This window comes from Pristiophorus japonicus, chromosome 22 (assembly GCF_044704955.1).
Source record: "Pristiophorus japonicus isolate sPriJap1 chromosome 22, sPriJap1.hap1, whole genome shotgun sequence".
NCBI classification, from domain to species: domain Eukaryota; kingdom Metazoa; phylum Chordata; class Chondrichthyes; family Pristiophoridae; genus Pristiophorus; species Pristiophorus japonicus.
This window is the reverse complement of record NC_091998.1, coordinates 4,569,273-4,593,365: the sequence shown is the minus strand read 5'-3', so window position 1 is coordinate 4,593,365 and position 24,093 is coordinate 4,569,273. Positions and strand designations below refer to the sequence as shown.

Sequence of the window (24,093 nt, the reverse complement as noted above, 5' to 3'; positions counted from 1 at the left end):
CTCATTCTGGAGTTATCAATAAAGGACTAAGGTCACTACAGTTCAAGTACAACACATTGCCTCGTGGAGTCATTATCAGAGCATCCAAAGACAATTGGCGATGAGATTACGGACCTTCACGCGAAAATGGCTACCCTTGGTACATTGCAGCAGGTGATGATTGGGACGCCTTTGTGGAGAGGCTCGACCATTTCTTCACAGCAAACGATCTGGCAGGCAACAATCCGGCCACACTGGCTGATAAGCGCAGAGCTATGCTGCTTATCAGTTGCGGGCCCACTGTCTATGGCCTCGTTAGGGACTTGCTGGCACCAGTGAAGACAACGGCCAAGACGTATGAGGAGCTTATGACACTGATCGAAGAACAACTCAAGCCCAAAGAGAGCACACTCACAGCCAGACACCGGTTTTACACCGACGGCCCAAAGGCCAGGAAATCGCGAAATATACTGCAGACCTCAGGAGGCTGGCGGCACCGTGTGATTTCGGCGACCACCTCACCGAAACGCTGCGGGATATCTTTGTCATTGGAATCGGCCATGAGGGCCTTCTTCATAAGCTACTGTCTGCGGATATCACAGTCACACTGCAGAAGGCCATCTCCATGATCCAGGCATTCATGACCTCGACTTGCTGCTCTCGGCAGATGACTCATTCTCAGGACTCAAACCTAGCAAGTACTGTGCACAGAGTGGCACCTTTTAGACGCTGGACTGTAGAACGTGAACCTTCTCAGGGAAGCGAGAACAGGCCCCCGAGTCCCTTAACTCAGAGTCCGCCGAGGGGGGGGCAAACCGAGTAGCTCCATGCTGGCGTTGTGAAGGGGATCACAGGGCTCACTAGTGCCGCTTTAAAGACTATGTGTGTAAAGGCTGCAGATGGCCATGAATCCAGTGCGGATTATGAAACGATAGTCAGAGAGGCAGCTCAGCCCCACGATGAGGTATATGACATGTTTACCTGCACCACCGTTGAGGATGGAAGTCGAGATAAATAGCATTCCAGTCTTCATGGAAGTGGACATGGGGGCAAGCTAGTCAGTAATGAATCAAGAAGCCTTTGAGAGGCTATGGGACAATCGAGCCGAACGACCCGAGTTGATCCTGGTTCAAGCAAAGCTGCGCACCTACACCGATGAACTTATCCCAGTCGTTGGTAGTGCAGATGTAAAGGTACTCCATGATGGCATGGTGCACAAGTTACCTCTGTGGATTGTTGCAGGTGATGGACCAATGCTACTCGGAAGAAGGTGGATGGAGAAGATCCATTGGAGTTCGGAAGGTTTCTTCCCCCCAGCGATCGACATCCTCCACGCTCAGAAGCAAAGCAAGCCCTCACCTGAGTGTGGACCCGACACCAGAGAGCAGACCAGCACAGCACCCGAGGCACAGATCGCCCTGCACGACTGCGTGGCGATGATCCAGCTGAGACGACCCGAACACAGCTCCCAGGCTCCAGTGGCAGGACTCCGAATGAAAAAAATTAGATCCAAAGGCGACTTCCCAGCTTCTGTGGCAGAACCCGGGGAGAAGAGGATCACCGTAGTCGACATCGTGGATGGAGTTAAGATGGCGCCCGAACCACGAGGTGATGCGCTGAAGAAAAAGATGGCAGCAGCCAGACTACAAGGTGCAGCGCTGATGGAGCAACACGTGGCACCAAACGGAGAAGAAAATTGGGGTAAGGATAGCAAGGCTCTCTGAAAGGACGCCTGTAACCCACCACACGTAAAGGGACAGTTCCATATTCTCAATCAATGTAGGAGCAACTGTGAATTAGATGTAAAATGTGTAATTGATGATCAGAGTTGTGTACATGCAATAAGCAAAGAAAAGTCGCACGATCACGATCAGAGCTACACGTTATTTACTATGAGTAATGAAACGTTGTGCGATGTAGGATTTCAACTGCATTCAGTCAATGCAGCTGGCAGACACCCATCGGGAGCACACCGGTCCAGCGAGCAACCAAATGCAGCAGCCTGCGTCCCTGGGACCATGGAGTGTGGCCACAAGCAGCCAATACATACAAGCTGCAGAGCAAGCGATCTCAGGAGGGCAAGGCACCGGTATCGATACCCTGCCCCTGATTGGCTCCACCTCTCAGGCACCCGATGGCACCAAACGCCACGAGCCTGAAAGAGAAAACCGCGCTAAGGCGCAGCCCCCAGACCCCATCGCCACCAAGGCTACACCCGGGAACGAAGGGTCACCCGCAACGGTTCTCCCAAATGGGACCGGGGCCAGCCAGGATCCCAAACCAAATAACGCCCAAGCAAGCGAGTCAGCAGTTCCCTGTGCACTGCCAGACAACTGCTCCTCAGGGAGCAGTAGCGACCCGGGGCGCAAGGAAAGGACAGGAAGGTCACAGGCATCTGTGAACCTACCTGACGCTAGGAGCAATGGCAAAGGCCCCGAGAGCAGGCAACTTGAGCCAACTGGGTTCCCACTGCCAGCACTGGGTACAGCACTGCCACCAGACTACCTGGACACCATCCAGCAGTTCTGGTACTTGTTGTCCTCACGCACCAATGCTGACCCCAGTACTGATTCCGAGTATGTATCAAGAATGTACCTCACCAGTCAAATGTACTTGCCTCACAACTGTACCACAAATATAATGATGTAAATGCAAATTCTTTTTTCTGGACTTGAATGTAATGAACCAGCGGCATAATCTATATGTGGGGGGGTGGGAGAGAATGGAGTGGTCATCGACACACAAACAGAAACTACCAGCACGTTACCGCCAACGAAACACCACCCACTCACCCAAGATGGAAACGATTTGTTAAGGATAGAGCTAAGTCCAGAGCACAGTCAATGCAGGGGCAATTTGCACTAAAGGCTTGGGGGAGAGTGACGTCATGTATCCTACATGGTTACTGTTTGTACTATCACAAGGTGTGCCACCAGAGGGCACCACAGTGGGAGACTTGTAGGTTACCTGTACAGGAGTGCCAGGCCTAGTATAAAAGGCAGGCCACCAGGTGTGATCCTCACTCTGGAGTTATCAATAAAGGACTAAGGTCACTACAGTTCAAGTACAACACATTGCCTTGTGGAGTCATTATCAGAGCATCTAAAGACATAACACTTTCTTTACGTTGTGTTTGTGCTGTTGTACAGTCTACCAAATTGTTCATAAATATCTGCCATGACAATCTTCAGAAAGTTGTGATGGTGATGGGAGATGGGAGGATAGTACAGCAACTCTGTTAAAAGTTCTCTGGTATCTCACGTCCTGTGACAGGAAGGCCAATGAAACAGAAGCATGTTTTGCAGTGGGGAATGAAAATGTTGCAGGATGTATAGAATATATGATGCCTGTCCTGCTTCTGTAAAATAGATCATTCAATTTATGAGTAGCTTTTAGGCTTGTTATCACAATCAAACCTCTTTTTTTTTATATATCCGAAGTTCCTGTGTCATGAACAACTAAATTATTTTAACATTAGAAAGCAGAATTAGTACAAGAACACGGGGAAATGATTTACTGTGAAATAATAGAAATGTAGAATTTATATTTTTTTACCCCCACTATCTAATGTCAGAGACTGGTTGGTTATTACTGAATCTGAGCTCTGCCCTTATCTAAATGCATGACATTAAAAATATAATTGTAAAAAATTGCTGATATATTTAAATAATATCAACACTTTTCCAATTGCTGAGCTCAAACTGCACTATACAAAATAGCACCTGGCTATTCATTCTCACTCCCCAGGTACAAAGAGGGCCTTGTTAAACGATCCATATCTGAAACATTTTTACAATAATCTTTTATAGCTTGAGTTGTATTCCCAGTTCAGGTCCCCAGTTACAATGCCGTTGGGAGACTAGTGACGTCCTAGAGCTCCGATTAGCATTAATTCACGAGGCTTCTCTCCTGCCTGAGCCCAGCGGGCATCTCATCCATTGCCAAAACCAGCAGCGTTTAAATTGGAGATCGCGGGAAATGGACCACTTCATTTTAAGTGCTTGCTTTTTCAATTCCCACCAAAATTGGTTTAATAATGTGAAGTGCCTCAGGAAGTTTTACTATGTTACAGGTGCTATATCAATGCAAGTTATTGTTGTTGAGTGAGCAGAGTTGACATTCCCTCCACATTATCTTGCCACTGCTTTACATTTGTCTTCAGTCAAAAGGTAAAGATTTAAGAGAGCGACGTATTGCTGATTCCATTAACAGTAATACAGATTAATAAAGGTCATTCTAAACCTAATGGATACTTGCAGGTTTAAACATTCTTCACATTACATCAACTTCTCTCTTAAAACTTGTAGGCTAAGGGCAGCTCACACACACAAAACAGTTTGGAAGAATGGAGCAAATCACTTAATCTGTTTCCTCATTTCTCTGCTTCAGCTTATTCACATTGAAACATAGACATCAAAAACGAGGCCCAAATGCATGGCCAGAGCTGGTGTGCATCCATTTGGTGTCACTCTATTTACAGAATGTTCGGATCCTTTGTCTGCCTGCTCCTATTAAGCAGCCTTGTGCTTGTCTGATCCTTGTTATGTTTATACAGATGGAGTTGGATCAAAGAGAAATCGGCTACTGTTTTAAAGCCACTTAAATCCCAATGTACTGCATTAAATACTTCCCTTACCAGGTCTTCCATGTGAGACAACCGTTAGCATTTAAAACCAGTAGGATTTAAGGCTTCTCTTGTGGACCCCTCTCCCGACCCTGCTAACTTTCATAATTCCACATTCAACACTACAAATTGAGAATGAATCTTAAGATTTCGCACTTCTATGTCCTAGGTATTCAAACTGGGACTCACCAACTTTAGGAGACCTTGAGGAGGCTTGTGCACTTGCAAGATCATCACATTTCTGTCGAGCATACCACACACAGTGAGTACAATCTCAACAATTTGTTATTTCCGCTACTGTGTACTAATTAAAAAAAATGTTTTCTGAACTGTTTTCCTTTTGGGTAGCTGACGGTGTCTTCGGAAGGTAAGAAAGGCTGGAAGTGGGTTAATATTTACAAAGGGACCCCACAGAAAAGAATGCATTTTTCACATCAAACCAGTTTAAATATCACTTATTATTTTTTGCTGGGAGTAATAAATGCTGCACTGAATAAACAGAAAACTGATAATTACTGCTAATCTTATTTTTGCTTGTCCTTAAAATAAAATCTAGTGAGAACTGAAGAATCTCTACTCTATAATTTATAGATGTTAAATTATTGTGTTATGAGGTCAGTTATGTTCTGAGCCCTGGTGTGTTGTGTACTGAGTATCTCACCCACCCCCTCCAAACATATTGGCTTGCCTCCATCAATATGAAATGGTTTTAGATCCACTTTGAGGTGAAAAATGACAATGTAACGTGGGTGCCAGATCCCTATCTGATACCAGAATGCACTAAAGCCAATCGGTATGATATCCTTTTCAAGAGGAGCCAATGGCATGGCTGCAGTGCAATGGCACCTTTTAAACCTTTGTACTGAGTTTTTTAAAATGTTGAGACAAAGCAAATGCTCTCATCTGCACTTTTATAATATTAGAGGTCAGTTAACAGCAAACCAACTGAAGATGCTGGAAATTTGAAGCAAAGAACAGAAAGTGCTGGAAACAGGCAGCAAAAAAGTCAACATCTGTGGAGAGAACTGATGCATTTCAGTTGTAGACCCTTCATCAGATCTCTCACAGACTCTACGCCTGTAATGTTAACTCCCCTTTCTCTCCATTAGAAGTTGGCTGTTGGCGAATAGAGTTCAATGCATTGCTTCGTAGTGTGATAGCACAGGACTCTGTTTCTGCAGTGCCTCAGTGCCAGTCAGGCTGAGGTCAGTCTGCAATAAGGAGTGTCTGCCGATTGCTCACTGCAGGAGGACAGATACTGATCTCTGATTGGTGGCAGCAGTATAACTGTATCCAAAATCTGTTCCAGAAATTGGCCTTAGTATTTCTGGATAAGCAACTAAGTTATTTCTCCAACCTGCGGCAGTGGCGTAACCTTGTTCATTCTTTAATGTACCAGTGGCAATGATCATTCACACTGTCTAAAACAAACCCCAAATAGAATGTAATCCATCCCAGCAAGGTGAGAGGCAGCAGTGTCTGGTGAGGAGGAGACAGAATTTCAGTTTCTCAAATCATCAGTGACGTGTCCCATACTGCGGGTCTTGTCGTAATTAACCTAATATGCAGCAGGCAATTTGGATTGCATCGCTCCACCAGTGTAAAGGTGTAAAGGTATATGCACATTTTCTAAGATGGCCAGTCATAGTAACCCAGTTGTAAGATTGTATTCTGACAGGCTTTACGTTTGTGAAATATCACCATGCAGCAATGTATGAAAGTTTTATTGATTTATTGTTGCACAGCTCCAATGGGGAAATCAGAGTGTAAAATACAATATGTCATAAGTTTAACATTAAGTTTCCTGTAATTTTTTCCATTTTCCTCTTGAAGATTAAACAGTTTAAATTTAATTTCACATCTGGTAAGAGGCTGGAAAACTGCACATCATTGATTTTATTACACTGAACCCTAATAATTGTCCAAATTGGTAGCATTTAGATCTCGTGTGGACAATCATTTCTGTCTGGGCTTGCAGGGGCTTGTTGTATACGGAAATGTATTTAAAGAGGCCTATTAAATACTTACTGTGGGATTGTGTGTCGGCCTTTTTTTTCATTTCTATTCCCTGTCAGCACTTGGTTGCTGAGGAGGAGTGGCATCCAGTCTTTTCACACTCCCGTTTCTGTTGCAACATCTAGAATATTGGCACAATGTGTGGCCCGATAGGAATTCCCCTTTTTGTTAATGTTTTTTGGAGCAAGACAAAAAGGAGCAATGGCAAGATGTTGGGCAGGTCACATTGTAGCAACTCAGCGGTATCCTCACACCTGTACATAATAACAGAGGCATAACTACCTGCAATTGTCAGTTGAGCTCTGTACTATTAGCAGTAATAACAAACAGGAGGTTTGAGTTGCATCTCTCCTTCCCTTGGCTGAAGGCTTGGTTTCCTTCCTGCATATTTCTTGTCCCAGTGCCTGGGTTTTACCAGTCATTTTTCTTGTCCAAACATCCTTTGCAAAAGGTGAAGTAGTTACTGAGAGTAAGATAGAAGGCCCGAAATTGTTCACCTTACCACCCACTGCTGTCGACATTCCCCGTGAAGATCCGCCCAGTGCCACTTTCAATGTGGGTTGGAGTGGTGGGAGGGGAGATCCGCTAGGATGCGCCCACTGACGTAAGTGGACTACCGCCCACTGAGATGCCAGATTGGTGCGGGCAGGAGTCGGTGCCAGAACAGGGCTGGAGGCTGGTCTGTCCCCGACGGTAGGTATGAAGATCCTGAAAAAAAGGTTAGTAAATGTTAAAAAAAAAATTTTCACAGTGACTTACCTCGATGGTGACCCCTGAAGGTCTTCCGATGGATTTTTTTTTCTGATGATTTTAATTTTCAGGTCTTTGACCCGCCATGGGCCCGATTCCATCCTCAGCAGCACTTGGGTGGCAAGCATCTTTGCCGCCGAGAATGAGAGCTCCCGCCGGCTGCAGCCCAAATTGGCAGCATACGTCGCAGATTTGCCACCTACAGACTTTCGAGGGACCTGGGTGATGAAAACCCTGCCCAAAGAACTGTCAGGGACCTCGGCAGCCATCGGCGGTCCTTTGGACGGCACTTGGGTAGATGGGGCCTTCATCAAATTCATTACATTACAGAAAAAGGACATTTTTCCCTAACAGGTCTATACCGGCATTTATGCTCCATGTGAGTCTCCTCCCATCCCTCTTTATCTAACCCTATCAGAATATCCTATTTCTTTCTTCCTCCCTCATGTGCTTATCTAGCTATATATTAAAAATATTCAAAATCTTTGTAAAGGCTATAATAATTTTTGTCCCATATTCAGTCTTCAAGAACTGCTTACATTTGCTTGTCTGAGCTGACGTCGTGCTCAATATAGGTTAGGAACATAGGAACAGGAGTAGGCCATTTAGCCCCTCGAGCCTGTAGCTGATCTGCGACCTAACTCCAAATACCCACCTTTGGCCAAAATCCCTTGGGATCTCACCCACATTATTAAGTTATAGGCAAAATCATGCTGGGTCAGTACACTATCATCATAGGCAATCCTACGGAATCGAAGAAGACTTGCTTCCACTCAAAAAATGAGTCCTTAGGTGACTGGACAGTCCAATACGAGAATCACAGTCCCTGTCACAGGTGGGACAGATAGTCGTTGAGGGTAAGGGTGGGTGGGACAGGTTTGCCACACGCTCTTTCCGCTGCCTGCGCTTGATTTCTGCATGCTCTCGGCGATGAGACTCGAGGTGTCAGCGCCCTCCTGGATGCACTTCCTTCACTTAGCCCCTGGTCAAAGACTGCCCTATCAGGTGTATGCTAACAGCACGCTACCTGACTATAATGGTCAATGGAAGGCCCAATTTTAAAATCTATGCTGTGGCATCATCAGGGAGACCAAAAATATATATTTTTAAATGATGTAAAAGGTCTACAACAGGGAGAGCAGCAGTGGCTACTGATGGAGGACTGCAGTGCCAGTTGGGCTAGGCATGTGACTGTGTGATGATCTGTACAAGTAAGGTCTAGAAATTCCACACAATAAGATGCTTTTACAGCAGTCGAAAACGAGTTGGGTCTGCCGATGGTCCGGAACGGTATTCACACCAGAATTTCCTAGATCAGCTGTTTTGCTCTGATGCGATAGATGAACTCCTCAGCTCTCCTGTCAAGTGTGTCAGCCACCTGACGAATGTTCATACATCACTCTGATCGATATTACAGGGAACCCCCCCCCCACCATCTGTCTGAACTAACCCTGTGCGATAAAAGTTCAGTACAGACGTCATTTATATAGCCACAGAAAGCCGTGTGGGCAGGTGGGCATGGCTGCAGATCCTCATGCAGTAGCTGGCAAGGGAGTTCGACCTTGAAATTAGGCTCTTTGCATATAAGCGTACTGATGCTTTAATGCATTTATTTAGATTGAATAAACTCTGCCGTTCAAAGTAATTCCATGCAAGCATTTAAGCATTTGGACGCGAAAGTTTGTTTATCAAGGAATGGGTGTGAGTTACAAAATAATGAGGAAGCGAGACGAGGCGAGCAATCCATCAAGATGGACCTCACATTAGACTCCAGTTCATCAAAATATTTGTCAGTGTATAAACATTCAATATAAAAACGTTTTTATGGTGCCTGAGTTTGGATATTGTATTTCAAATTCCAAACATTTTCTGACAGTGAGTGTGTTCATGTCTACCAATAATACAATTTTCGGCTTCAGTATTTTCAACATTCCGAACACATTTTGGTGGTTAAATTGTACAGATTACCGTTGTCACAACGATTGTAATTTTTGGTCAAGATTGTTACATGAATCCTGATGCATTGTTTTTTTAATCAGGTAATATACAGGACAACGCGTAGTGTGGGAGTTTATTGCTGTACAACACGGGTAGTGATTGCGACTGAAATTGTAAAATCGAAGCTCGAGTAGTTTCTTAATGTCATTTCAACCTCTCGAGACAGACGAGCCTTGCTTGTTTAATTATCTTTTAAATGATTACACAACCATTTAAATAAGGCTTGTTTTCAAAAAAATGTAATTTTTAGATGATGAAATTTTATTTAAAAATATAATTGAAGTGGTTACTGGAGACCATGAAGTCATTCTAAAATGTCTATCTTTAAAAGAGGAGAAATAAAGTTACCCTACTGGAGGGGAAATAAAGGTTAACCCATAGGTTCTGTAGTAATACACTTATCCAACTGAACTGGACAACTCCCGATGAAGTCACGTGAGTTATATCTATATGGGATCAGAATCATGGAATGATACAGCATAGAAGGAGGCCATTCAGCTCATCGTGCCTGTGCTGGCTCTTTGAAAGAGCTATCCAATTAGTCCCACTACCCTGCCCTTTCCCCATAGCAAACTTTCCCATTTCAAGTATTTAAGAAGATATATAAATATCACATTAGGAACTGTGGTAAAATCCATTTACATTGCAACCTTAAATTTTTTTTTATTTCAATATGAATTTTGGTTTGAGGAGTTTGACTAGGAACAAGTTTGGGATTTGTTTGTGACTTTCTCTTCTGCTGAGCCCTGCTGTTCTCAAGGGCTGCTGGACTGATGAATGTGATTTTCTTGCAACAATGACAGTGTGTCCCTCCTGAACCAGGAACAAAAAGAAACAGATGCAATGGAAATCGGAGATTGCAATGACTGTCCCAACTACCTCAATGGTAAAGGTTCCCAGATAGTGCTGTTATACGGGATTGAAAAGAAAAAAACACTTGCACTCATGAAACCCTTGTTGCTTTACCCAAATCTAAAAGAAATGGTCACATGCAACAAAATTTCTTGGTTGGCGGAACTGACCGTGGGGAGAGGGGGAGATGAAAAGTCGGGATGGTCTATAATCCAGAAATCAAATGTAGAGATTCCACGAGAAACAGATGCTGCCTCTTCCTCTCTTTGTAGGGAAATGTACTTACACAGCATGCGTGCACCCTTTGGTCCCCATGGATTAGCCAACCACCCATGTCTTTCTATTTTAAATTGCAATCTTGATCCTGACCCAGGATGCTAAGATTTGGAATCACAGCAGTATACTGATTTTCAAACTTGGGAAAACCCCAGCAAATATTTACACACTCCCAGTACCTCCTGAGAATATTGACACACTCTCGGGGATCCCCGGCAAATATTAATGAACTCACAGATCCCCCTGCAAACATTGACATACTCCCTATCCTAATGTCTGAAAGTTACTGTCAGCTACCTAAAGATATAACAGTGCTATAATTGCAGAAAATGTTTTTATTAATATATAGTAACAGAAAAAATGGGGTTGAATTTCCTGTATATTTTTGCACAGAGACACAAATAATCGTGGTGTAAAGCAAATACCTGCTGTAAAAAAGATCCAGGAAACTCGGGCTCTTAAGCATGCTGGCCTAGAAAATGTTTTGCAACGGACTGCTGGCAAGAATTGGGCGCTGGGAACGATCCCTGTATCGGAACCAAATATTGGGCATCGGGCCTCATCTACAGGTGACCAGTGACCAGACTCCTGCTGGGCATCTCCAGGCATCTCGCCGGCAAAGAGGATTGCAATTTCAGGCCTCAGCATTACCGGCAGTAATCCTTAAGTAGGTCCTGAGAGGGACAGGTGACCGGGAGAGGGAAGGAGGTGACTGGGAAAGGCTGAGAGGAAAAGGAGAAAAGATCGGTTGAGGGGCGATCGGGAGAGGGAGGGGGTAGCAATTGTGAGAGGTTTGATTGGATGATGAAGGGTAGGCAACGATTGGGATGGAGGGTGATCGGGAACTGGCAATCGTCTTTGAAGCTGCAGTGGACTTGGGAGGAGCATTTCTGCTGCCCTTGACTCCACATCTAGGGAAGTATATTTTTACAAAACTCCACCTTTTGGTGGTAACCAGCAATGGTTCCTTTAAGGACCGCCGGTTAAGCTGCATGTAGACTTGGTTTTCCTGAACACATTGGCCTAGTGTCAGCTGCATTCAGGGCAAATCAATTTGGTAAAGGAGTCATTGGGCCTTGGCCCCGTTATTTGAAAATGCAAAGGGACTAACACCTATTTCAGGCATGGGCCCTGGACGCCTCTTTTGAGGTCTATACCAATATGGCAGGTCGGAGCAGCATGACATTGTGTGCTTTTGTGCCCGTTTTACGCCTGTAAATTGGGCACAGTGTCATCGAATGTCCAGGCCACTGTGCCTAATGTGTATGAATAATGGTTAGATGGCTTCAAACTTTAATTTTCAGATTTAAAGAGGGACTATGTGGTGTGAAATGCACATTTTCCTTGGGGTCACAATTGTTTATGCTGATTTCCACTTGTTCAAGCCACTTTTTACATTCCAGTGTATGCTAATGAGATTCGCAGGAAAGTTAGGCACAAGTTGACATGAGCAAATGGGGCTCACCAATGGGAGTAATTTCAGGTGTAACTTTCTGATTAAATCCTCCACAGGAAATTCCACCCCGATGTGCTAGTAAGTCAAAAAACAGAAAGAAATATCGAAATCTGATCATCTCAGGAACCCCCTGATGGTTCCTGAAATATATTGGGACTCCAGAACTCAAATGCAATTGGCATCTGGGACTGCAAATCCTAATCACGCGGTGTTGATTGTGAACTTGTGTCATGGTTTCAGAGCAAAAGTAAAAATATTATTCATTCTATTGCTATTATAGTATTTTATCTTGTAATGAAAAATAAGGTTGAAAGTTTTAGTTTCAGAATCAATATGGCTTATCTTGAAATGCTATCTAAGCCTAATGGGTTAATTTATTCAGTAGTCACATTTCGACAGTGTGACTTCCTACGCTTTATCTACCCAAGATGCTTAAAGGCAACAGAACAGCATCCATCACTGAGTAATGAGTATGTTTAACCCAGACACTCCGACAGTTTGACAGACTGATGACTAAATTATGAGTCTCTTACTAACCGAGTCATTCATTTGACAAAATAAACTCGGATGTCACAGGCATAATAAACTCTTTAATACTGTTTACTGAGCGATTGGAAACATGCTCTGCCACAGAACAGGAACAATCGTGGCCAAAAGCAACAAATCACAAAGGTTATCAAATGCGGAAATCCTTGCAGGGTCAGATTACAGTTTGTACAGGAAAGCTGCATCTTTCAAAACAGTGAGGGCCAACACCGCACTGTTGTTCAGCAGTAGATTATGGGAAGGGGAAGATTATTTCCTGCGTCACTATTTCTAGATACAGGTTTTGCTACGGGTGGGAGGATCAGCTGGCATCCCCTCTATTCCCCCCCCCCCCCCCTCCACTCCCAGCAAACACACGTAGCGGTCTGGAAACGGAATTTTACGTATTGTCATTGTTCACATACCAAGTAAGGTTGTGTATTTCATTTTAAAAATCTCACGTATCTATTTTTTCAGTGCATTTGCTCCTTCCATAGCAATCCTTCTAATCCAGTAGTATTATGCTTTCTACAAGCCAATGTAGGAGGATTAAAAGTGATTGGTCGGTGTGGTCATTTACCTTCCTGTGAAATCGTTTCTGAGAATCACTAAGATGTAAAAACACACACACACATATATTCTATTGTTGCACCAGACTGTTCAAAATCCTGGCAACTTATAACTATTATCTGAACCATTGTGTTGCAGTCTTGACAACATTCCTCGGAAACTATTTATTTATTTGTATGTACGATGAGGCGTATATTTTCAATTTAAATGAAGACCCGTGGTTTTCTTTTTTTCTGGTGAGAGTGAACTTTCTGCTGGTCAAGGTGAGGAATCTCAGTGCTAAAGAATATCATGCACTCACCGCTCAAGGTTTTGAGGGATTTGACATAGTGTAAAGCTTGCACTGTGTTAACTCAACAACGTACCTCTACTCCCTCCTGTACCCAATATGATCTTTCCATTTCACACACTATGGGGTAGAAATTGGACCTCATTCGCTGCCCCCATTTGACATTTCAAAACTGTGCAAAACTCATTTCTAGGCCCATGTGTTCATGATGAGAGATTGGCAAATGGTGCTCAATTATAGCCAGTGTGCACTGAGGGTTCATGCCCACGAGTAACTATATTGGTTGTGACTATCCGAATGAGGCTTTTATTCAGGCTCTGTCTGTTGTACATCAGAAGGGATAAACACAGGCTGATGGTATGCCCTTATGGATTGATTCGTAATGACATTAAGATGAGTATTAATGGTTTCCGACATCATTACTGTAGGTACATCAAAAAAAAATCTAAAGTTTATTAAAGGATATCTTTTACAGGTCTATTTTTATTCATTCATGGGATGTAGGCATCGCTGACAAGACCGGCATTTATTGCCCATCCCTAATTGCCCTTGAGAAGGTGGTGGTGAGATGCCTTCTTAAACCGCTGCAGTCCGTGTGGTGAAGGCACTTCCACAGAGCTGTTAGGGAGCGAGTTCCAGGATTTTGACCCAGCGACGATGAAGGAACAATACTGTATTTTCTGTTTTGGTCTTTTTTTCACATTTTTAATCTGATTAAATAGAAGTCTTTATGTGTAGGAGCCTGAAAGTAAATGTATTTGCAATGTGTATTGCAGTATTGTGTAGTAACCTTGATGCCTTCTGTCATACTTTGCTGGTTGATGTTTCAAATTCCACCACTATCAAGTACCAAACTTCAAAGCACAACTTCCTGCACATGTTGACTTCCTCCCTGAACATAGACCTCTGGAATGTTGAACATCAATGCTGCACAGCCAACAGCTTCATTTATTTTGAGAGCACAGTAAAAGTTCCTAACACATAGTGAAAAATCATAGTTGAAGAATAATAAATTAACTTTTGTCTGTTGATGTAACCTGGGCTGTTAATTGCATTAACATGTAATTTCATAAATCTTAAGAAATATTACTTGCACTGAAAATGAACAATTTCATCAAAAAATAGATTCGGGTTCAGGTCAGCTAGGGTGTAAAATTCAACAATACACTGCATCCTCATTGTATCATGGCAATGGAAGTAAACCACTTTGGATGTTATGATCAGGTGGTCAATGTATTTATAACATTAAATCGAAATAGTTAGGAATAGGTTTTAAAACTAAAATAACCGAGAGCATATACAATGAGGACAAAGTGCTCTAACATATATTCACAGAAAAATGAAACATTCTGTTTGACATTATGAGCTTGCTTTACATGGTTTCAAATCAGGTATAATGTATAGGTATAAGGAATATTTTGTCAGGCTGTTAGAGGTGAGTGGCTAAGGTCTGGTGGCTGTTGAATTAATAAACATTGCCATCGTGGTGACTTCTGCCCATTCACAAAGCAAAGATGAGACATTAACTACATGAGAATTTCACACAGTTACCCGAGGGTTAGGGAGAAATCCACATTGCTTCATCTGGAAGTTTTATCTGTTGTTATTTTAGATTATGATTTTAGTGGCGTGTGGAGCCTGTTAGGGAGATATTTGGTGTATGAAAGGAAGAGACCTTTTGGACCTAGAGCTTTTTGCACCCATATCTTTCTTTGTGTACAGGCCCTGATTGCTGGCAGTGCATTGGGTCCATACTGAGACCACATGGAGCACGTGATAGACGTTCAATTGTCTGTCTCTGCTTTATTGCTCCCTGGCGACGGTGATATGACACTACTCCCTGGATGTGGTCTTGCACTTCTTGCCCAAATGCACTTAAGATGACTTCAAAGCTGAATTATGCAACAAAATTTATATTTATGTGAAGCTGCCTTTCATCAGTACAAACAACTTGCATTTATATAGCAGGGCTGAAATCCAAGCCCGTTACCGCTGGATTGCGGCGGCCAGGTGGCAGAATCAAATGGTCACTGATTTCTGGTCGAATGGCCGCTGCCAGCCAAATTCAGCAGGAAGGGTTTTCTGGCAGTCCCCACTTCCACCCCCCCCCTCCCCACTGCCAAATGGCCGTGAGTGCATCATCAGTGCGCGCACTGCCGGGACCCCTCACCTCCCTCGAAATTCAGCCCAAAAAATCTTATGCCCACCGAGCGGTGCTCCCAACAACTTTTTCTGTCGGTGCACCTTTTATTCCCTCTGTCAGCCCTAGCTGTGTGGCGGCCATTAAAGGCAAGGGCTCAATGCTGCCGCCGCCGACATTTTATTTTTTTTTGCAGGCCGACTTCCATGTCGGCTGGCCCGGCCGTAACCCTCCCTGGTGGCCCAGTGGCCGATGCTAAATAATCAGCGATTCTCTCCCCTTTAAAGGTGGGGAGATACGTGGTGCTGCAGACGCACAATGACGTCACCACTGCTCCGCTGCTGAGTGACAGCGGTGGAGAATCCGTCCTGCCTCCACTTCCGCCCCTCACTGGCACTTCCATCGCATTTCCACTCCCATTATGACAGACTTCCTGGCCGATTTTTAAAAAATGACAAAGAGCTGAATATCGATCAAGAGACGACCTCATCCTACTCGGCGGTGACAACACTTAAAAGACGATAAGTGTACCAGGTTTCTGGTGGGTCTGAATTTTTGCCCCAGCACCTTTAATGTAGTAAAACATGCCACAATGCTTCACAACAACATTTGCCACTGTTATGTATGTAAGTGTGTAAGACTTGTCACCAGAGGGTACAACTTTTGGAGGCCCAAGGGTCACCTGCACACCCCGTGCAAGGGAATATAAAAGGTTGTCTGCTATGCTGCTTAGTCACTCTGGAGTTGTATTAAAGAGTTTAAGGTCACATCAGTTTTAGCTCACAGTACTCAGTCTTGTGGAGTTCTTCCATTGGCGACGAGTAACAGATTACGAACTTTCACGTGGTCATGGCTGCCGTTGATATTTTAGAGAGATTTGTAAAGGGTGATGATTGGGAAGCCTTCGTTGAGCATCTCAACCAGTACTTCATGGCCAACGAGCTGGATGGGGACGATAAAGCGATCAAGCGCAGGGCGATTCTTCTCACCGTGTGTGGGTCCACAATAGACGGCCTCTTCAAGAATCTGCTAGCACCAGAGAAACCAGCGGAGAAGACATATACAGAGTTGTGTACGTTGGTTCGTAACCACGTCAAGCCGAAGGAGAGCGTCTTAATGGCCAGGTATTGCTTCTTCATGCACCACTGCTCTGGGGGCCAGGACATGGCGAGTTATGTCGCCGATCCGAGATGCCTTATGTGAACTTGTGAATTTGCTGGATTTTTGGGGGAAATGCTGCAGGACATTTTTGTGCTTGGCATCGGCCACGAGGTCATTCTTCACAAGCTGCTGTCCGCCGAATCCCTCGACCTGAGCAAGATCATCACGATAGCCCAGGAATTCATATCCACAAGCGATAATACCAGACAGATACTTCCCAGCCTCAAAGCTCACCGGCAAGTACTGTGCATAAAATAACGTTGCTAGCAGGCAGGGCCTACACGTCTGCAGCTGCAAGACCTAGGATGACTCAGAGTCCGCCATCGGGCATGAATGCAAATCCATTCACCCACCATGTTGGCGCTGCGGGGGTAATCCTCGAGCCCATCAATGTCGATTCAAGCAGTACTTGTGCAAAGACTGCGAAACAATGGGCCACCTCCAGCGAATGTACAAGAGTGCTGCGACTCACCACGTGGCAGAGTCAGCAGAGGATGATTGATCCAGTGCGGCTCATGCAGAACAAATGAGAGGCAACTCAATACGAGGAAGAAGTGTATGGGGTACACACCTTCACCACCAAGAGCCCTCCTATCATGCTGAAAATCAAATTGAATGGTATTCCGGTGTCAATGGAGTTGGACACGGGGGCGAGTCAGTCAATTATGAGCCAGAAGGCTTTTGAGAAACTGTGGGGCAACAAAGAATAAAGGCCCAAACTGAGCCCGATTCAGACAAAGCTGCGCACCTACACCAAAGAGCTCATACCAGTCATTGGCAGTGTGGCAGCTAAGGTATCGTACGATGGAGCTGTGCATGATTTATCACTCTGGATTGTACCAGGTGATGGCTGAATGCTATTCGGCAGAAGCTGGTTGGAAAAGATTCGATGGAACTGGGACTACATCAAAGCACTATCTTCAGTGGATGATGCCCCGTGCGCCCAAGTGCTGAGCAAATTTCTGTCGCTATTTGAAACATGCATTGGCAATTTCACAGGCGCCAAGGTGCAGATCCATCTAGTCCCCGATGCAAGGCCCGTTCATCACAAGGCTCGAGCGGTTCCATATATGATGAGGGAGAAAGTCAAGATCGAACTGGACAGACTACAACAAGAAGGAATCATATCGCCAGTCGAGTTCAGGCCGGTCCAATTGTTCCGGTGTTGAAAAGCGATGGCACAGTCAGAATCTGCGGGGTCTACAAGGTAATGATCAACCGAGTCTCGTTACAAGACCAGTACCCGCTACCTAAGGCGGATGACCTGTTCGCAACGTTAGCTAGGGGGAAGTCGTTCATCAAGTTGGACCTAACCTTCGCCTACATGACACAGGAGCTGGCTGAATCTTCGAAAAGATTGACGTGCATCAACACGCACAAAGGACTGTTTATATACCACAGGTGCCCTTTTGGGATTCGCTCGGCTGCTGCCATCTTCCAGAGGAGCTTGGAAAGTCTGCTGAAATTGGTTCCGTGCACCGTTGTGTTTCAAGACGACATCCTGATCACCGGTCGTGACACCACCGAACACCTGCACAACCAGGAAGAGGGTCTAAGTCGACTAGATACAGTGGGACTCAGGCTGAAACGCTCAAAGTATGTTTTCTTGGTGCCAGAGGTCACATTTTTGGGGAGAAAGATTGCGGCAGATGGCATCAGACCCACGGACTCAAAGGCAGAGGCCATCAAGAATGCACCCAGACCACATGGAGCTGCGTTCATTCCTGGGATTCCTCAACTATTTTGGTAACTTTCTACTGGGTTAAGCACTTTGCTGGAACCATTGCACATGTTGCTACGTAAGGATGATGACTGGGTCTGGGGTCAATCTCAAGAGACAACCTTTGAGAAGGCCAGAAACCTACTTTGTTTTAATAAGTTACTTGTACTGTATTATCTGTGTAAACGATTAGTGCTAGCTTGTGATGCATCTTCGTACGGGGTCGGCTGTGTGTTACAGCAAACCAATGTATCAGGCAAACTTCAACCAGTTGCATTCACGTCTAGAAGTCTGTCTAAGGCTGAAAGAGCCTAAAGTATGGTCGAGAAAGAGGCGTTAGCATATGTATATGGGGTTAAGAAAATGCTCCAATATTATTTGGACTTCGGTTTGAGCTTGAAACCGACCACAAGCCGCTCATTTCACTGTTTTCAGAAAGCAAAGGTATAAACACCAATGCTTCGTCCCGCATCCAAAGATGGGCACCAACATTGTCCGCCTATGACTATGTTATCCGTCACAGACCAGGCATGGGCAACTGTGCTGATACCCTCAGTTGGCTACCATTGCCCATTACCAGTGTGGAAATGGCGCAGCCCGCTTCTGGTCATGGATGCTTTTGAGAGCGAGGGGTCACTGCTCGTCAGATCAGGACCTGGACAAGCCAAGATCCTGTAAAAAGTTGCATCCTCAATGGGAGCTGGTCGGCTGTTCCCGGGGAAATGCAAGATGAAACTAAGCCGTTTCACCGACACAAAGATGAAATGTCCATCCAGTCGGTTTGTCACTTATGGGGTAATCGCGTGGTTTTGCCAAAAAAAGACAGGGAAACATTTTTACGCGACCTACACAATACCCACCCAGGCATAGTTATGATGAAGGCTATAGCCAGGTTGTATGTTTGGTAGCCCGGCATTAACTCGGACTTAGAGTCATGCGTACACCAGTGCAACATGTGCTCAAAATTGAGCAATGCACCAAGGGAGGCTACATTCAGTCTGTGGTCATGGCCCTCCAAACCGTGGTCCAGGATTCACGTAGATTTTGCTGGCTCCTTTCTCGGAAAGATGTTTTTAGTTGTAGTGGACGCTTACTCTAAATGGATTGAATGCGTAATCATGTCATCCAGCACATCTACTGCCACCATTGAAAGCCTCCGGGCCATGATCGCCACCCATGGCTTGCCCAACGTCCTTGTCAGTGACAATGGATCGTGTTTCACCAGCTCAGAATTCAACGAGTTTAATCACCGCAATGGCATCAAGCATATCAAGTCTGCCCCGTTTAAGCCCGCATCTAACGGTCAAGCAGAACGTGCAATCCAAACTATCAAGCAGAGCTTGAAATGCATGACGGAAAGCTCCTTGCAAACCCGCTTATCTCAGGTTCTGCGACCCCACTTGCTCACTGGGGTTCCCCCTGCAGAATTGTTAATGAAGAGAGTACTCAAAACCAGGCTCTCCCTAGTCCACCCGGATCTGAATGATCATGTGGCAACCCTGCGTCACCGGCAAAGCATGTTCCACGATCGCGTGGCTGTATCACGTGACATTAATGTTAACGACCCTGTGTTTGTCCTTAATTACGGTCATGGTCCTAAATGGGTCGCTGGCATTGTCTTGGCCAAGGAGAGGAATAGAGTGTTTATAGTCAAACTATTGAATGGACAAACGTGCAGAAAGCATTTGGATCAGACCAAACTGCGGTTCACCGACAACCAGGAACAACCTGAAGAGGACATCACCATCATCGATCCACCAACACACACACAACCAGCAATCGACCTCGCTGTCAATCAAGAAGATGAACCCACCATTCCCAACAGTCCTGTCAGATCAGTGGCGCCGCAGTGCAGCAATGGTCCGACCAACCCACCCATGGCAGAGTTTGAACTCAGACGATCAACCAGGGATCGTCTCAACTTGTAAATAATTTGTATCAGACTTTTTGGGGGGGTGGGAGTGATGGTATGTATGTAAACATTGCAACTGTGTAAAACTTGCCACCAGAGGGTGCAACTGTTGGAGGCCCAAGGATCACCTGCACACCTCGTGCAAGGGAGTATAAAAGGTTGTCTGCCATGTTACTTAGGCACTCTGGAGTTGTATTAAAGAGACTAAGGTCACATCAGTTTTAGCTCACAGCACTCAGTCTTGTGGAGTTCTTCCATACTTAACAGCCACCGAGCTACATGAGGAGATATTTGAACTGATGACCAAAAGCCTGGTCAAAGAGGTAGGTTTTAAGGAGTGTCTTAAAGGAGGAGAGGGAAATAGATAGAAAGGCGGGGAGGTTTAGTGATGGAATTCCAGAGCTTAGAGCCTAGGCAGCTGAAGGCACGGCCATCAATGGTGGAGCGATTAAAATTCGGGATACGCAAAAGACAAGATGTGGAGGAGCGCAGACATCTTGGAGGGTTGTAGGCAATGTTCCCTGTAATTTTTTATTGGACCGTGTGACCTCTTTAACAGGTTGCGTGGCCCATTCAAAATTCCACACATGCGGGTTTTAAAAAAATTTTAAAGCCAACTCACTGGCTGCTAGGGACTCCTGGAGCACTAAACAGCCTCGCAGGTTAACGGGAACATTGGTTGTAGGGCTGGAGGAGGTAACAGAAATGGAAAGGTGCGAGGTCATGGAAGGATTTGAACAGAAGGATGTAAATTTGAAAACTTCAATTTTTTTTTCTGTTGGAAAAATTGGTCCTGAAATAAAGGAATCCATCCCAACCAGCAGGTTGGCATCACAGCTGACCTGATAGAGATCTTTGAGATTATGAAAGGATTTGACATGGTAGATGTAGAGAAGATGTTTCCACTTGTGGAGAGACCAGAACTAGGGGTCATAAATACAAGGTAGTCACTAATAAATCAAGTAGGGAATTCAGGAAAAACATCTTTACCCAGAGAGTGTTTAGAACGTGGAATTTTCTACCAGATGGAGTAGTTGAGGCGAATAGCATAGATGTAGTTAAAGGGAAGCTGGATAAATACATGAGGGAGAAAGGGTTGGAAAGACATGCTGATAGGATTAGATGAAGAAGGGCAAGAGGAAGCTCATGTGGGGCGTAAACGCCACAACATGGAGTGGTTGGGCTGAATGGCCTGTTTCTGTGCTGTAACTACTATGTAATACATTCTCACCAATTGTGAGTCAGTACAGTGTAAACTGTTAGTGGGTTCCAAGCTCAGATTTGCATCCCAGCAGGTTCCCTTCAAACGAACAATTGAACAGAGGAATGCAAGCAGCCTCTGTGTGTGTTTGAGTTACAGAGCATGTGTGTTCATGGAGGCAGCAAGCAGTGCAGCAGTAGCGGTGGCCCCTTGGAAAGAATACAAACCTGACAGCTCTTCTGAAGAGGTATTGAGGAATAGATGGAGCAACTTGAACACCAGGGGGCCAAAACTGATCACCCGCCCATTTCTCGGCGGTATGCCGTTTCATACCGCTGGGTACCGCTGGGTGGAGTGCACGATTTTCATCAGTTTTTTCTCGGTGGTATGCCGAGCAGAGTGCAACAGGCGGAGTGGAGTGCAAGCGGTGAGTCCTTTTCACTTGGGAATCTTCGGGTCCCGAGTTTTGCGCATGCACATGCTGCTGCGAAGCTCCACCCCCACCCCCGAGAGGCACCAACCAGAATCGACAGAGACTGCCGGCCTGAGAGCGATGTGTGGGTAAGTGGTGGGGGGGAGGGGGGGGTCGCTTCTTGAGGGGAGATTGCTATTTGTGGGGGAGATCGCTACTTGGGTGGTGGGGGGGAATTGCTTCTTGAGGTGAGATCGATACTTGGGGGGGGGATCGATACTTGGGGGGAGATCGATACTTGGGGGGAGATCGATACTTGGGGGGGGATTGCTTCTTGGGGGAGATCGATACTTGGGGGGAGATTGCTTCTTGGGGGAGATCGATACTTGGGGGGGAATTGCTTCTTGGGGGGAGATCGATACTTGGGGGGAGATTGCTTCTTGGGGGGAGATCGATACTTGGGGGGAGATTGCTTCTTGGGGGGAGATCGATACTTGGGGGGAGATCGATACTTGGGGGGAGATCGATACTTGGGGGGGATTGCTTCTTGGGGGGGGATCGATACTTGGGGCAGACCGATACTTGGGGGGAGATCGATACTTGGGGGGGATTGCTTCTTGGGGGGGGATCGATACTTGGGGCAGACTGATACTTGGGGGGAGATCGATACTTGGGGAGGATTGCTTCTTGGGGGAGATCGGTATTTAGGTGGGAGATCGCTGTGGGGGCGGGGGGGGGGGTAAGAGATTGGGAGGGTGGGAGAGACTCGGGTGTGAGGGGGGGGTGTGACAGATAAAAACATTTTCACAGGTGAAAATGCATACCGCCGACTGAAGATCGATTTAAAACCACCTTTTCCAGGGGGGCCTGCAGGGTCGGCGGTATGTCAGTGGTAAGTCATCAATTTGGCAATTTTGGGCGTGATGTCGCCGGTTTGCATGGGCGGATGGTATGCATACCCACCGGCAGTATGTCGCTGATGAATTTCCCGCCGGGTGGTATGTGGGCGGTATGTTGGTATTTTTCGATCAATTTCGCAATTTTGGGCGGTATGTTGGCGGTCCATGGGCAGTATGTCCACCAATTTTGGGCCTCAGAACTTAGTCTAACCAAGTCATTAAAATACTTAAATGAGCACCAGACAGTTTAATTTTAGTTGTAACACGCTTATACAAGTACCCAACACTGCTTACGTGGTGTCACAGGATGTGAAATGTATGCTTTTTTTTGTACAAACAATATTATTTCTAACAATAGCTAAAGTTGGTCATTGTTTTCTTGATTTGAAAGGGATTGATAAATTAGCTGAGCTAATGAGATTGTCGGGTTTCATGCTTTTGGTATTAATGAAATGGGACTCTGTAAATTGGTCCCAGTCATTCAATTAGAATCGGGAATTGTTCATATGAATTTTATCTTGTATAATATCAGACTTAAATGGTTACATTGTGAACTGGCCAACTGGGATCCATGGAAATGACCATGAACTGTTAAATCACTTGTATTTTTGTTTGTTGAAGATTTTTCTGCTTTCCTTTATCAAAGAAGTTGAGCGATTTAAAAATAGCAGCACTTGTTTTGTCCTTTGATTAATTGTGAAGAATGTGCAGACAAAAGAGATTTGTGACCAGTTAGCTTGGATGTTCCATGTGAAACTTTTTACTTGAGGGTTGCATATAAGACGAGGGCCATAAGGTCTGGAAGCTATTTTCAACCGTACAATACTAAAGATTTGGCCTGCTTTTATTTTAAGATATTTTTCTAACTCCTAAACGAGGGCTGGTGAAGGGACTGATGAACTGTGTGTTACAAATCGTAGTTGTCCTGTACACTTGTATTGTTATGGTGCATTGTATTTTATAAGGCACCTTGATCTTGTAAATATATTTGATTAGCTTTCTCAGCCTGCCAAGTCTCTGCCTATATTTTCCATCTATTGAAAGTGTCTGTGAGTGGGAATGTAGCATGAGGCTTTGTTTAAACCAATAGCAGTAAGGCAATTGTGATAGTTGTTCCCAGTCCTAGCACGTCATTTTCCGTGCAAGGGGTGGATTGATGTAAACTGGTCTCTGCCATTCCAAGGGGGTCTCTGCCAGTCTCTCATGCGAGAACCCCCCAGGAATTTCAGGGCCACAGTCTCTTCTGGAAATTGTTATATCGGCATTGAATGAGACAGTTGTACAAAAAAAACAAAGCCACAACATATGGGTCA

At 45.1% G+C, this 24,093-nt stretch overlaps 1 protein-coding gene across 1 annotated transcript in view; it reads left to right on the top strand.

Moving 5' to 3' along the window:
• The window catches only part of LOC139235162 (mucin-6-like), a 305,371-nt gene extending 300,531 nt beyond the window's left edge, over positions 1 to 4,840 (top strand). Inside the window, exon 4 of the mRNA XM_070866381.1 lies at positions 4,773 to 4,840. The gene's annotated coding sequence lies outside the window, so the exon portion shown is untranslated. The remainder of the gene's footprint in view (positions 1 to 4,772) is intronic.
• Positions 4,841 to 24,093: the final 19,253 nt, after the last annotated feature.